The sequence below is a fragment of the Urtica dioica genome, chromosome 7 (assembly GCF_054948205.1).
Source record: "Urtica dioica subsp. dioica isolate 48M chromosome 7, U.dioica_male_clone48M_v1_H2, whole genome shotgun sequence".
Taxonomy (NCBI): Eukaryota; Viridiplantae; Streptophyta; class Magnoliopsida; order Rosales; family Urticaceae; genus Urtica; species Urtica dioica.
In genome coordinates, this window is record NC_142762.1 from 21,091,956 (window position 1) to 21,106,747 (window position 14,792).

General features: G+C 35.6%; 1 long non-coding RNA gene and 1 pseudogene across 1 annotated transcript; both read right to left on the minus strand.

Annotated features, from left to right (window-relative positions):
* Positions 1-14,792, minus strand: part of LOC149390381 (very-long-chain aldehyde decarbonylase CER1-like) — a 124,117-nt pseudogene that overhangs the window by 55,097 nt on the left and 54,228 nt on the right.
* Positions 8,028-8,921, minus strand: LOC149390382 (uncharacterized). The gene is made up of 4 exons (XR_016300008.1): positions 8,538-8,921; positions 8,375-8,467; positions 8,201-8,302; positions 8,028-8,126 (listed from the first exon to the last, which is right to left on the minus strand). It is a non-coding gene; the product is annotated as an uncharacterized LOC149390382 (long non-coding RNA).

Genomic DNA, 14,792 nt, shown 5'->3' on the forward strand with positions numbered 1-14,792 from the left:
AGCCGGTTTATAAATAGGAGATTAAAATACTAGCTAGACTAATATTTTATTTAGAGGAACAGTCCACGTTCATTAGAATTCCCCAAAATATTCCTTACCCCCAAATTCACATTCACAGTGACAAGAACGTCACCAAGAACAAGATCTCGATTACTTGACGGTCTCCAAATGTATTTCTTCTCCGACGGCTTTCTCCGCCTCAGAAACTCCGAATAAGAATCGACATCGGATTTCCTATCCCCGAGCTCCTTGGCCTTCCTGATCACGCTCTTGATGTCGTGCTGGCCATGGAAGCTCTCCGCGATGGACTCCCACTGCCCGGGCTTCCCCGTCGGATTCTTCACCAAACAGAGCTTCAAACATGGCGTCTCTTTCTTCTTCGGCTTCGTTGCAAGGTCAGCTTCAACATCGCTCTGCGTTTCATCGACTCTCTCTGCCGACGAAGGTTTCTCTCCAAACGCAATTCATTTCTCGTCGAATCAACACCATTCGAACGTAAGACAGTTTGTTTCAATTTATTTTAATAATTAATTTGATTGATTATTTTCCCTTGCGGCAGAGGCGGCGACAGAGGAGGATGAGGATGCGGCGGCGTGTTGTGGAACTTCGACGAGTTTCTTTCGCTTCCACGGTGGCGATTATTGTTGTGGTGGTGGTGATTATTGTTGTGGCTGTTATTCCCGTAATGGTGGTTGTTGTTGTTGTACCGAGGTCTGCTTCTAATGGCGGTCTCGGAATCGTACGTAGTCATGGTTGTTGTCATAATATTAGCTCCTCTTAGATCTAGACCTCTCCATTGTCGCTAGGGTTTCTTTCTCTCGTTTTCCAGGGAATCAATCGAATCGTAGAACCATGTTACATCTCAGTTCAAGAAAGGGAAAAATCGAGATTCGGCAATTTTGAGTCCTTTGTTCAGATCTCTGAGTCTAGGTTGGTCCATGTCTTTCCGGTCTCAAGAAATTTTGTTCGATAGCTCTGTGCTTTTGCACTAATTTTGGATACTTTGACACCAATTAGTATACATTGTATCGATTTTATCTAAATAAATTGGTTTTATGTTGAAAAATAGAATTGTAATGTTGTATATATCGTAGGTATTTGGTTCTAAATAAATCGGATTTACTGTTATATTTATCATATAAACGAATGATTTACTCAATGGTTATTATGATTTACTGTCGGATTTACTGTCCTCGATAGTTCACGGAAATAATTAGTAAATCGTATTTACTGTTAGATTAACTAGTCACCATCTCTGATACTTTTCATGTTAGATTAACTAGAAAATGTTATGGTTAATTTGTAAATGTACCTAATAAGATTTATTGTCGTTCTTGTTATGGTTAATAAGATTTACTGTTGTTCTTGTTACGGTAAATAAGATTTACTATTGTTCTTGTCACGGTAAATAAGATTTACTATTGTTCTTGTCACGGTAAATAAGATTTACTATTGTTCTTATTACGGTAAATAAGATTTACTATTGTTCTTGCTACGGTAAATAAGATTTATTGTTGTTCTTGTTACTGTAAATAAGATTTACTGTTGTTCTTGTTACGGTAAATAAGATTTATTGTTTTCTTGTTACGGTAAATAAGATTTACTATTGCTCTTGCTACAGTAAATAAGATTTACTGTTATTCTTGTTACGACAAATAAAAATTTATTGTAGTTTTTGTTATTGTTAATTAGATTTACTAATTTTTTTTGTTATGGATGATATTATTTACTATGATAGTACATAACACTAAACTAAGGGTATTATTGGAATATTAAAATGTTGTCATGATAAATTAGTTATTTTCCTAAATATATTAATAGTTGGACTATAATTTTAAAGTAGTAGTATTGTTTTAGCTAGTTGTTTAGCCGACCCTTTGTCTTGTCTTGTTTATTGTTTTGTGATCTATTTAAATTTAAAACCATTTGTTAAATAGAAGCCTATACAAACATAAAGGTTTCTAAGTCTATGATACGTGCGGTGGGTTTGGAAGTGAAGAACAGTTAGGCTCGTTATTAGTCCTTTTGAAGAATGATTTAGCTCTAGTAGTTACGATTTTTCATTATTTCCTTAAGAAATTATTTGGCATATTAACGTTTAAAAAATATTTCACACATATCATAAAGAAGTTTTTAATCCCGTGGATGCTGAATCAATTTTTCTATATGTTTATGGCATTTTTTGTTTTCGTTTATGGTGTCCTTGATTTTTAATAGTATTAAAAACATCATTTGGAATGAAGATTGTACACTTTAAATTTAAAAATCAATATTTTCATTTTTAAATTATTTTTGTAGTCTGGCTGATATGAGATATTAATACCTGGAAGAGTTATGCAAAGAATAGATTGATCAGTAAGCTGATCACACACGCACACAAATATTCTAAATTTTGATCAGTAAGGTGAGCACTTGCCTGATTTAAAAGTCCTAGACTTATTACTTTAACTTTTCTGTCCTCGGCTTCAAATATGGCTTCCTCAATTAATCTGTTGATTGATTTGAAGTTCTCTGCTCGCAAAATGTACTACCACAACAACATATTATAAAAACAGATGTCATATTTATTTTTGTTAATCCATAACATAGTTAATAAGTGACAATGGGTCTCTAACTTTTATCCTGGTGCCTCCACGTGGCGCCTCCAGGAGGCGACACGTGGCGGCACCAGGGGCCGACACGTGGCTTTTTTTTTTTTTTTTTTCCTTTTTTTAGGGAGCCTTCCGGTTTGTTTTTTTTTTTTTTTTTTTTTTTTTTTTTTCCAATTTTGAATTTTTTTTCCCTTCCAAATATCAATATATTTTGTATAATTTTTTTATGTATATTATAATCATAATTACCAATACTATATCAATAACATATATTATCATTTTTTTTCCCGATCTTTAATTTTTTTTCCCCTCTCTCATCAATATATTTTGTATATATTTTTATTTCAACTTGAATCCTGATGTCGCCAGGCAACGACACGTGGAATCCATTTTTTTTCCCTTCCGATTTTGATTTTTTTTACTTCCGATTTTGATTTTTTTATTTCCAATTTGATTTTTTTTATATTTTTTATGTATATTATAATCATAATTATTAATAATATATTATACTATATCAATAACATATATTATCATTTATTTTTTTCCGACCTTGTAATTTTTTTCCCACTCTCATCAATATATTTTGTATATATATTTTTTTCGAACTTGAATCTTGGTCCGCCAGGCAGCGACACATTGAAGCCATTTTTTTTTCTTTCCAATTTTGTTTTTTTTTTTTCCGATTTTGATTTTTTTTTCTTTCCAATTTTGATTTTTTTTTCCCTTCCAAACATCAATATATTTTGTATGTTTTTTTTTTATGTATATTATAATCATAATACTAATACTATATTATACTATATCAATAACATATGTTATCGTTTATTTTTTTTCCCGACCTTTAATTTTTTTCCCCTGTCTCATCAATATATTTTGTATATATTTTTATTTCAACTTGAATTCTGGTGCCGCTAGGCAGCGACACGTGGAACCATTTTTTTTTCCCTTCCGGTTTTGATTCTTTTTTTACTTCCGATTTTGAATTTTTTTTTTCCTTCTTTCATAAATATATTTTGTATAATTTTTGTATGTATATTAATTTTTTTCCTCCCTCTGTTATCAATATATTTTGTATAATTTTTTTATGTATATTATATTTAATACAATTAAAAGTCTAAACTTACTTTATTTTACTTATTTTTCTTTTTAATTTTTTTTTTTTTAAATATTGCTGACTCGCGCGTAGCGCGTTTTTTCAACTAGTATGACTATATAAATTGTAACGCAATACGAATGAACAAAAAACAAAAGAATGCTTACGTGTCTTGTGTACTTAGGAATAACCCATGTTTGCAATTGCAATTTGATATTTTTCAAACGATGTCTCTCTCAACCAGAAAGTTGCAGCCATAAATCCAAATTATCATTATTGACCACAATGTCAAAGGCCAAATCAACCATAAGTACCATGTTGAAGCATAAGGTTTTGAAGCTAAATCGGAAAATCCAAATTGAAGAGAGTAGATTGAATCAAACGTTGTCAAATGAGTCAGATGTATGGCGTCTGGGAATTCTTCTTTTTCTCTTTAAAGAAGATTTGTAGGCATATTCGGATGATTCATCCATCGTTCCAAAAATAAAATCGTATAATGGCATAAACAATGAATAATTTGTTCGAAACTGAGTATGATGTAAAGAGTGAAACCTGCCAAAGTATATTACAAAGAGGTATTGATTTTGTGAGAAACTAATAAAAGTAAGGGTGATGTAGCTAAATAGTCAATTTAAAGTTATGAATTTGTAAAATAATTAGGATAAATTACAAGAATACCCCCTGAATTCAAGGGTCGGTAACGAACTGCCCCCTAAACTCGAAAAAGTCACAAAAAATCACCTGAACTCTCGTTCCGTTAAAGTATTGCCCCTTCTGTCAAAAATATTCCGTTAAAATGAGCACATGACTCTCACGTGATTATTATTTGAAGGGAAAATTAATAGTATTGCTTAAATAATTAATCTCATCGAATCCTGGGCCGCCGGAGAGTGCGAGCTCGTTCACTGCGCTTCTGGAGCTCCCGCCGACTCAGGCGGTGGAGCTCTTCTCCACGACAGAGCTCCGGCTCCGGCGAATTTCCCGCGCGAAGTCGAGTTTCTCCGACGGAAGCCATATTGCCACTCGTTCGGATCTAGCCTGGCGTTCCTTTCCGATCCAGCGCTAATCGAGCGCGCGGCGATGTTCTCGAAGTACACCAGCGAGTGCTCTCCGGAAACGACGAACTCGGTGCCGTCGAATTCGAGCGCCATCCTTGAGTTTAGGGGCAATACTTTATCAGAACGAGAGTTCAGGTGATTTTTTGTGACTTTTTCGAGTTTAGGGGGCAGTTCGTTACCGACCCTTGAGTTCAGGGGGGCATGAGTGTAATTTATTAATGTTTGTCTTAATTGAGTAAAATAGCCAAAATGTGCAGCAATCTGATTTCAAAAAAAAAATTTGACCCCAAGATTAACTTTTTTGAAAGTGATCAATTGCTTATAATAATCGTCAAGAATTTTAATCTTGACTGTTAAAAAAAATTTGAAAACGTAAATTTAGCTATTTGCTGAAAAGTCGAAACTTTGACTATTTTGTTACAATAAGTTTCAAATGGCTATTTTGTACAATTTTTCCTAAAATTAATGGCAAAAACTAATTGTTCAAAAGTTTTACAGGTCTTGTAGCGGAATAATTGAATTATCCTGTGAAATGTAAATACTTTTATCCTTTAGGATGAGCAAATAATACTTAAACTAATAATTTTACAGAATTCTAGCTATTCCTCTTCATCAAAATATCATAATTTTTTTTTTATATATAATCTTAAAATAAAAAAATTTAACACATTTACAAACTTGAATGACTGACGCATATACAAAATAAAAAGTTTACTGAAAACAAATCTTGAGCTAAGAATAATAATTTGTTGAGCTTTTACTTACTTGTTATTTCTTGTTAGATTGTAACTTTATTAGTCTATGTATAAAATGAACGATTAATAAAGCTTAATAATCTCAAGGTTATAGACTTCATATAAAAATCATACAGTTTCCTATTCATATATTAATCCTTTGTCTCTCTTTCACATCGGAAATTCCTTGTTGCCATTATCTCTTTGATGAAGAGATGTCAAAGAATAAGGACATTTTTTTTTTAAACAAACTAAAATATTATAGAATTCTGTTTTGCACACAAATTTAAACTAGAGAGTACCTTGCCCCGCTTAATTGTTTAAGGACTACTTGTGTTAAAAAAATCAATTTTCCTATAATATGAAAAGTAATAATTGTTATGCAAAAAAAATTGAAACCTAATTTCGTTTTCAATCATATTAAAGCCATTTGATGTATAAATTGAAACAAATGTATATATAAGACATGATTCAAGAAAACTTACGTGGGAGTGTACATGAAATACTTGAGAGGTGGAAAAATTGTGAAGAGCCATTCGGGAATAAACTCAAAGTTGCAGTGACCCAAGTAGTTCATAAAATCAATGTAGTTGACATAGCCATAAACCGAAGTTAAAGAGGCTGTGTTGGTAAAAAATGTTGTCACTAGAGGAATCATAAAAAGAACGTAATAGGACACTAGCTCCGCAAAAGGATGAATCACAGCTGCAAAATTGAATAAAAAAAACAAAAATCCAAAAGATTACTGAAATTTCTTCAGATTAGCACAGAATATAATCACTATGCTGCAGATTAACTAATGTAGATTTTTTTAAGGTGTTTTAACTAATATAGATGACCGATAAGATGAGTATATATCCTCACCCCTCGAATAAACAGATAAGTTTGAGTTTACCAAAAAAAAAAAATATGACGACTCTTAACCATGTTGTAATGCTTTTATCACAATGAAATGTGAATCGCCTAGATAAAATGTTAACAATATATAAATTATAATAGGAAAAAGTGTTTTGTTTCCTCTAGTGAAAGTTGGTCATTGAGCTGCAAGAGAACAGAGTTTTTTCCTGTTAAAAATTCAGTTTGTGCACACTACTTTTCTTGAAGGAAAAAAAACATGACTTAGCATGACCACTTCCTTCTAGAGGGACGAATGTAGAAAACAATGCATGTATAGGTTCAAAGATTATTCATTGTAAATTTTTTTTAAATATTTTATTGATGATATACTCTAATTAAGAAGATTGAAAATATTTAAAAAAAAATAAAGAAAATATATGTAAAAATTTTATTTATTAATTACCACGCTAAATACAACTAAACAAATTTTTTCTGTACGACTGTGCATGATCCAGTCCAATCTAAAATCGCTAAAAAAAAAATTAAATCGGACCGGTCTAAACGGTTTAAAAAAATTAAACCGAACTCACTAGTACAATTAATAGCATCAGGTGCGACAAAAGTCGCACCTGAAAGCATCAGTGTCGCACCTGAAAGTATCATCAGGTGCGACTTTAGATGCGACAAAGTCGCATCTGAAAGTGCGCACCTGATGATTTTAGGTGCGACTTGTCGCACCTGAAAGTCATCACTATCGGGTGCGACATTTTAGGTGCGACTAGTCGCACCAAACGTCGCACCTAAATATCCTCCAAAATAAGTTATTAAAGCGGGAGTTATAGTATCAGATGCGACTAGTCGCATCTGATACCTTCGCGGGAAAAGTATTAGATGCGACTAGTCGCATCTGATAGTAATTCCCCGCGAAATATTTGGCGGGTTACAGTACAATCAGATGCGACTAGTCGCATCTGATACTTTTCCCGCGAAGGTATCAGATGCGACTAGTCGCATCTGATTGTCTGTAGTTATTTTTTTTAAAATGCTGATTCTAATAGAATCAGCCTATTAAATATATAAAAATTATAATTTAAAAAATTAATTAAATAATTTTTTTGTTAAATTAAATAAATAATTTGAATAATGTTAATTAGAATAATTATATAAATAATTTAATAGAAATTCTAATATTAAATTCATAAAATTTGATAATTTACGTTCAATAAATTAAAAAAATTACAATTTATTCTTTTTGTTTCCCTTTTTCATTCGAAGTCTGGCAATTCTGGAATTCGCGGCCTCCTCTTCCGCCAGATCTTGCTCGTGCGCCTTGGCGCCTTGGTGGCGTCTGATCAGCATTTGGCATTGAAGCGGATGGCGGCGTCTGAACATTCGGCATTGAAGCGGATGCCGGCGTCTGAACATTCGGCATTGAAGCTGATGGCGGCGTCGTCCCAGGGTGCATCATCGCGGGGGATGTCTGCATGGGAGACGGATGCTGCTGTGTGTAGACAAAGAACTGTCGCTGAAACGCCTCCATCTGAGCTTGTTGTGCGGCCAACGTTGCTTGTAGCTCGCTAATCACTGGATCTGGAACGCGCGTCGATGAAGAACCTGAGGACGAGCTGTCGTCATGAGCCTGAGCCAAGAGATACGAGGATCTCGGGATCGAGGGACCTATCCCGACATACCAATCTCGACGTTGCCCGAGAATAGTATCCATCGCGTACTGCTCCGCCTGGTCTATGTCAAACGTTTGGCCTGACTCCGCTGCTTGTCGCTGCATATCCTCGACTTGAGTCATAATTCGCGCCTTCAAACATATGTTAAAAAAATTATTAAGATTATCGAAACTTGATTATTAAGTAATTAACACAAGTAACTTACAAATGCTTGTTGCGCCCAAGCTGTCGTCCAATTGCCTTGATCATCTTGATGTTTTTTCTCCCACGTGTTTAACGCCGAGGCCAAAGTCCCATCTTCCCTACTCTGCAGTTCTTATGAAAATATAAGTAATGTATTTATTGCAAAAAAAATATTACAAAATTAGAATAAACTTACGTTCAAATGTCGATGAGCCAAAAAAGAAATCGACCCTTGTGTGGACTTCGTTTTCTTGTTCTTTGAATTGTCTCTGTTGCGAGTAGACTTTTTCTGCACATATTAAATTGCGTTATAATTCGATTTCATAGAAGATAACATAATTTTTTGAATTATACATTACCTTCCAATCGTCAGTTGCGAACTCCTCTATCACCTTCTCTCAATCGTCTTTTTGATATCCTTTTGGGATTTCTTTCTTGGCGACATTCATTTGCCCACAACATTTTCCTAAGAAAGTCCCTGATAATCTAGACTTTTGGTTGCGCCTCATACGCTTTGCATCGCGAATGATAGTCTGGTCAATCTGATGACGATAGCAATCCGCCGGAAGCAGCTCCTCGGTCTCATCATCCTTGTACACGAAAGTGTACTCGGAATGAAGTGCGCTCAGAATATTGCCCAACATCTGGGGCGTCACTTCGTTCCAATCACGAAGTGTGACCGGGATATGGACTTTCACCAAAGCGCCGACGCGGTTGTTGAATACTCCTACCTTTTTAATTGTTTTTCTTACGTCCTGGTAGAAAGTTTGGTCGATTGGGTCATACCTAACAACTTTCGCACCGGGCACCCCAAGCGCTGCTTTTGCCGAAGTAGACCCGGTTGTTGGTCCCCTTGTTTTCTTAGGACCTTGGGAACCCGGTGTCTCTAGCGGAGACTCATCTCCACCTGCTCCTGAACGGTGTAGCGGAGACTCATCTCCACCTGCTCCACCTGCATCTGACATCCTGTAAGATGTGAACAATATTAGTTTTCTGTTTAAAAAAAACGTGGACGGCATCACGGATTTTATTATTAACAAACCTCACATATGGCGGAGGAAAACCGTGGTTACATTATATAGTAAATAAACATACAAAAAATTAGCTCAGCCCTAAACCGAACCTCTGTGGTTCGATCACAACATTTATAAATGAAAAATCGAAATAAACAAAATATCACAAACTAGAAAAACATGTCACAAACTATTTTTCTTATTTAAACTTACAATTTCATTTCATGTTAAATAAACTAAAACTAATCACAAATTCATTAACTTAATTTTAACCTAAATTTCATTTTATATTAAACATGTCACAAAACATCAAAACATGTCACAAAACATTGTAATTAATTACAATTTCTTTACAATTACAATTAACATACTAATCAAAATTAAATTAAAGAACCTAAACATATTACTAACTATGTAATTAAAATTTACAATGATTAACTACAATTATATTAACTAACATTTACATTTACATACTAACACTTAACATTCTAAATAATTACTTACTAACATATCTATTTAATTAACTAACATTTACATACTAATTTCTTATTTAAACTTACAATTTCATTTCATGTTAAATAAACTAAAACTAATCACAAATTCATTAACTTAATTTTAACCTAAATTTCATTTTATATTAAACATGTCACAAAACATCAAAACATGTCACAAAACATTGTAATTAATTACAATTTCTTTACAATTACAATTAACATACTAATCAAAATTAAATTAAAGAACCTAAACATATTACTAACTATGTAATTAAAATTTACAATGATTAACTACAATTATATTAACTAACATTTACATTTACATACTAACACTTAACATTCTAAATAATTACTTACTAACATATCTATTCAATTAACTAACATTTACATACTAATTAACTAACTAACTAACATTTTATATCAACTAACCTAATTAACTAAACTAACTAAACTAACAACACAAACAATTTTTTTTTTTAAAAAAGGCTAGACTTACTTGGACAGCTCGGGACAACAGGGGACGGCTCGGTGAAACGGCGGAGGAGGGATCGAGGCAGCGACGGTTCGGTGCAGCGGGGAGAGAGACTCGTCGAGGACAGGGACTCGTCGAAACAGCAGGGACGCGCGAGGCAGCTCGGGACAGCAGCTTGACGAGGCTGAGCACGGGACAACGCATCAGTTCAGTCAAAGGGAAAATAAGAGAGAGAGAGAGAGAGAGAGAGAGAGAGGCAGTGAGAGATAGCTTACCGGGATTGCAGTGACACCGAGGCTGAGCACGCGTCGAGGCAGCGGGGCTGTCGGGGCAGAGACGCCGAGGCTGTCGAGGTCGGAGAGAGTGAGCCGGAGAGTGAGAGGTGAGGCAGAGAGAGAGCCGGGGAGTGAGAGGTCAGAGAGAGTGAGACTGAGGCAGAGAGAGAGCCGGAGAGAGTGAGGCAGAGAGAGAGCCGGAGAGAGAGAGTGAGGCAGAGAGAGAGCCGGAGAGTGGGAGTGAGCCGGAGAGTGAGAGGTCGGAGAGAGTGAGCTCGTGGCTGCGGGCAGCGAGTCTGGTGTGGAGAGTCAGAGCGTGGCGTTCGAGACTTGTCCGGCCACCTTTTCACGAAGCGTGGCTGGTGGCGCGCGCGGCTTGGTGGAGGAGCTGCTGGCCGAGCGCAAGCAAGAAGGAGAAGAGACGTGGTGGCAGCGCGCGCGGCTTGGCGGAGGAGCTGCTGGCCGCCGATCGAAGCTCGGCTTGACGGAGGAGCTGCTGCCGGCGGAGCGTGGCTGGTGTCGCAGATGAGGCAGAGAGAGAGACGCGGCGGAGGTGGTGGAAAGGGCGGAGCGCGGCGGAGGTCAGAGAGAGAGAGAGGGTTTTTTTTTGAAGTGCAGGGCGTTTTTTTTTAACACAGAGGGGTTTGAGCGGCTGGAGAAGAAAGGATCGCAACCTGGGTTTTTAAACAAAACCCTAATAATCAGGTGCGACAGAATCGCACCTGATTATTCTTCAGGTGCGACTAGTCGCACGTGATTATAATAATAAAAAAAAAATTCATTCGCCACGTCAGATTAATGAAATAAAAGAGGGGGAGATGAGGCCCACTCAAAAATTTAAAACTATCTGATGCGACATAGTCGCACCTGAAAGTTTCAACATATTTTCAGGTGCGACTAGTCGCATCGGATTGTCAAAATCAAAAGACAATTTGAGCGAATTTTTTCGGCTTCTGATTGACTATCAGATGCGACTAGTCGCACCTGAAAGTTATTTAGATGCGACTTTTAGATGCGACTAGTCGCATCTGATAGTCTTGCGCATCAGAAAATCAATTTTGTAGTAGTGACTATACCAAATAAGGGGAAAAAAATACCGCCGGACCGGACGAAACCAGTTAAAACGGTCTAATCTTATATAGACCATATCAGACCGTCTTAGACCAGATTATTTTGGGTCGATTTAGACAGTTAGACCGTTTTAGACCTATTTTCATTATATTTTTTCTTAAATAATAACCAATCCGATCCACTTTTTGACCGTTTTAGACCGAACCATTGTAGACATATTAACTACACCTTACTGGGAACGTTTATGCTTATTCACAAACATCAAAGGAGTCGAAAGAAATATAAATAGAATCGTGAAATGAAAATTTTGTAATTCCCTTCTAGTTAATGATATTTATAAGTGTCTATTAGTAATTTGCCACATTTACAGTTTGACGTTGTTGAATAGCTAACGTTTCGTAAATCTTAGATAAATAGTCACTTCAATAAATTACAGACGTAAATCTGAGGTAAATAGTCACTTCAATTTATTAGGCTACGTCATCTTTATGAGTATTTACTTAAGATTTACGAAACGTTGGTTATATAGCAATTTCAAACGTTTTAGTTAGCTATTTACCTACTTTTTTGTATTTATAAAAGGTAAACATTGATGAATATTCAGTGGATCTAATGTATAAAACACACGCTATTATACTGCACGTTGCTGCAGGAAAAAAATATTTTATATTTCAATATTAAAATATATAATTTATAATTTTTGTTACTAAAATGATGATATAGTTATCTCATAAATCATATAAAAAGAAAAATTCACAAAATCAAAATCAAAATCAATTTATATATTAGATTATATCCAACAAATACATAAAATAAAATTACATAAATATATATTATTATTGAAAATTAAATTATATATTTCAAGCATAAACATTTTTTAATGACTATAATACAAAATTTTCATCTGGAATGTCATTATATTTTCCAGAGATTATCATTGAATAAAATTTATATATTCAATGGGTTATTACATTTGTTTATGGAACTGTTCTAAAAAAATTCATTAAATATTTTTTTAATACGATTTATATCTCAACAATTTTTGTTTTCTTCTTCTACACATTATTGTTTCGTTAAATCATTGTTGTTAGCTTTCGCGTATTAGGAATGGTCGAGATTCCCGACTCATGGGGTCCACAACCGGCTTCGATGCCCCAAAGACGGCAAGGGAAAAACATATTTCACAAAGAATACCTCGGAAAATATAATTTTTCATTTAAAAAAAAAAAGAATCTTCAGATTTTCTCATTTGGGCTGGAGATGGTGATCCTTATCAAGTAATTGAAGATAGATAAAACTTTGTAATTCAGATACTGATTTCCGTGTCCAACTGCTTTCAACATATAATTCCAAACTATTTTTTTTAATAATTGCAAACTAATTTTGTTGTACTTTTGTTAGTGTCTAGGGGATTACTTGATGATTTTAAACTAATTCATAGCAAACTAATTAGTCTCCTTATTATGTATTTGGTTATTTTTAGTTATTTCAAATGTGTTCTGCGTTATTTCTCGGCAGATTTGCATGAAATTGTAATGAATCTATTATATTTTTCGTGTCTATGTAGATTGTAGACTGGCCAATACATATTGTATTATCACTGGTCACGGCCTAGGAATTTACTTTGTATCTTGACGTTGTTAGCAATATTACAAATAATATTGATAGAAAATACAAGACACATGCAAGGAAACTAAAATAGAAAATAAACCGGAAATGGAAAACAGGAAAACAGCAAGGAAAGGTCGAGGCCCGTTTGCCGTTTTACTTGAAGCTTTTATCGCCCTCCCACGGATTTAGTGAGCGAAAGCCTCCCAGGATACAACGACTACTAAGACGAGCAATGCACCACAAGACTCGGCTTCGGCGAACTAGAACCCGAGCGTCAGAAGCTATCACCGGACTACAAAACAAAAACAATTTCAAAGCGAGGGAGAGAGGAGTGTTGTTCTGTGTGTACAGAATGAGAGACCCGAAGGCCTTTTATAGCTGAGCAAGCAGAGTAGGTTTCGAATTTGAACCACCTAAACGTTCAGCCATAAACTCCAATTAATACATTAATGCTCACTAACTCTGCAGGTTATGAACGTGAACAGCCTTGGAAGCTCGCTCAAAACGTCTCCATTAAGTCTCCTTTACTCCAGAATAAAGGCACGTCGTATGCATTAAACCCATGCAAACCTTTGCTAAATAAATTAATTATGGAATTAAAATAAATCGTAAGTGAACTTTGCAATAAAAAGTTAAGGATAAGCCCAAGGAGCCCAAGCCCGAGACCGAGACATTCCCGAAACCCGGGCCCGGCCCGGCTCGGCTCGGCTCGGCGGCGGCGCGCGTGTGTGTGTGTGTGCGCGCGAGGGGTTAAGAGATAACCCACACACACTCTCCTCTCTTGCACTTGCTTGACCACTAAAGAAAGAGGATGGTATATAAACACCACAACAACACACTTACCCAACCCATGTGGGACTCTTGCAATTCACTTTATTTACACAAGACTAACGTGTTCTTTAAGCATACTTTGAGCATCAATTTCTAATTCATTATAGTAATGATTTTGGCAAATAAATAATCAATCTTATACCCGACGCAACGAGGAATAAGAATACGCAAGAATTAACAAATTCCGATGAGTGGACCCCACTCAAATATTAGCCACAAATTATCCATTTACTTGTAAATAATAACTTTTATTTACACATCTTCCAACAATCCCCCACATGAATGAAATTGTGAGACGAAAATTATAAAGACACGATACGACTCAAGGTGGTGATAGATTCTACGGTTAATACCAGTATAGGATAGGTAGGTAGAGCCTTTGAACCTTCCCTCGGAAAGATATGTCATCTTTACTAACTACTCAGTAGACATGATGTCCTTGAACTGTTAGTCGTTTTGTATAAACGATAAACATATCCCCCACTGATATTTCCCTGACACAGGGTCAGTTCTCATGGTTATGTTTATTTTGGCCCTGAACATTCGCCTGGTTCTGCAAGAGTTTCTAAAGAATTAAGCCCAATTAATTCTCCTTTGAAGCGGCCCCACTTCTCTCTCACATAGGTGATTCTTTTATTAAGAGTAATCCCGCATTGCTCTTTCGGAATCTCAACAATCCAATTCACAGAATCATTAAAAGCTCTAAGCTTAACCTCGTATGGGAGTCACTGTTTTAATAGGAATAGGATCAGGGGTTACCCCCACAGTGACCTTACTTAGCCATTGACAATTAGGTTGTCCCTTTGAACCAAGATCTTGGGATCTCCAGTCATCATGGTTGGGTTTC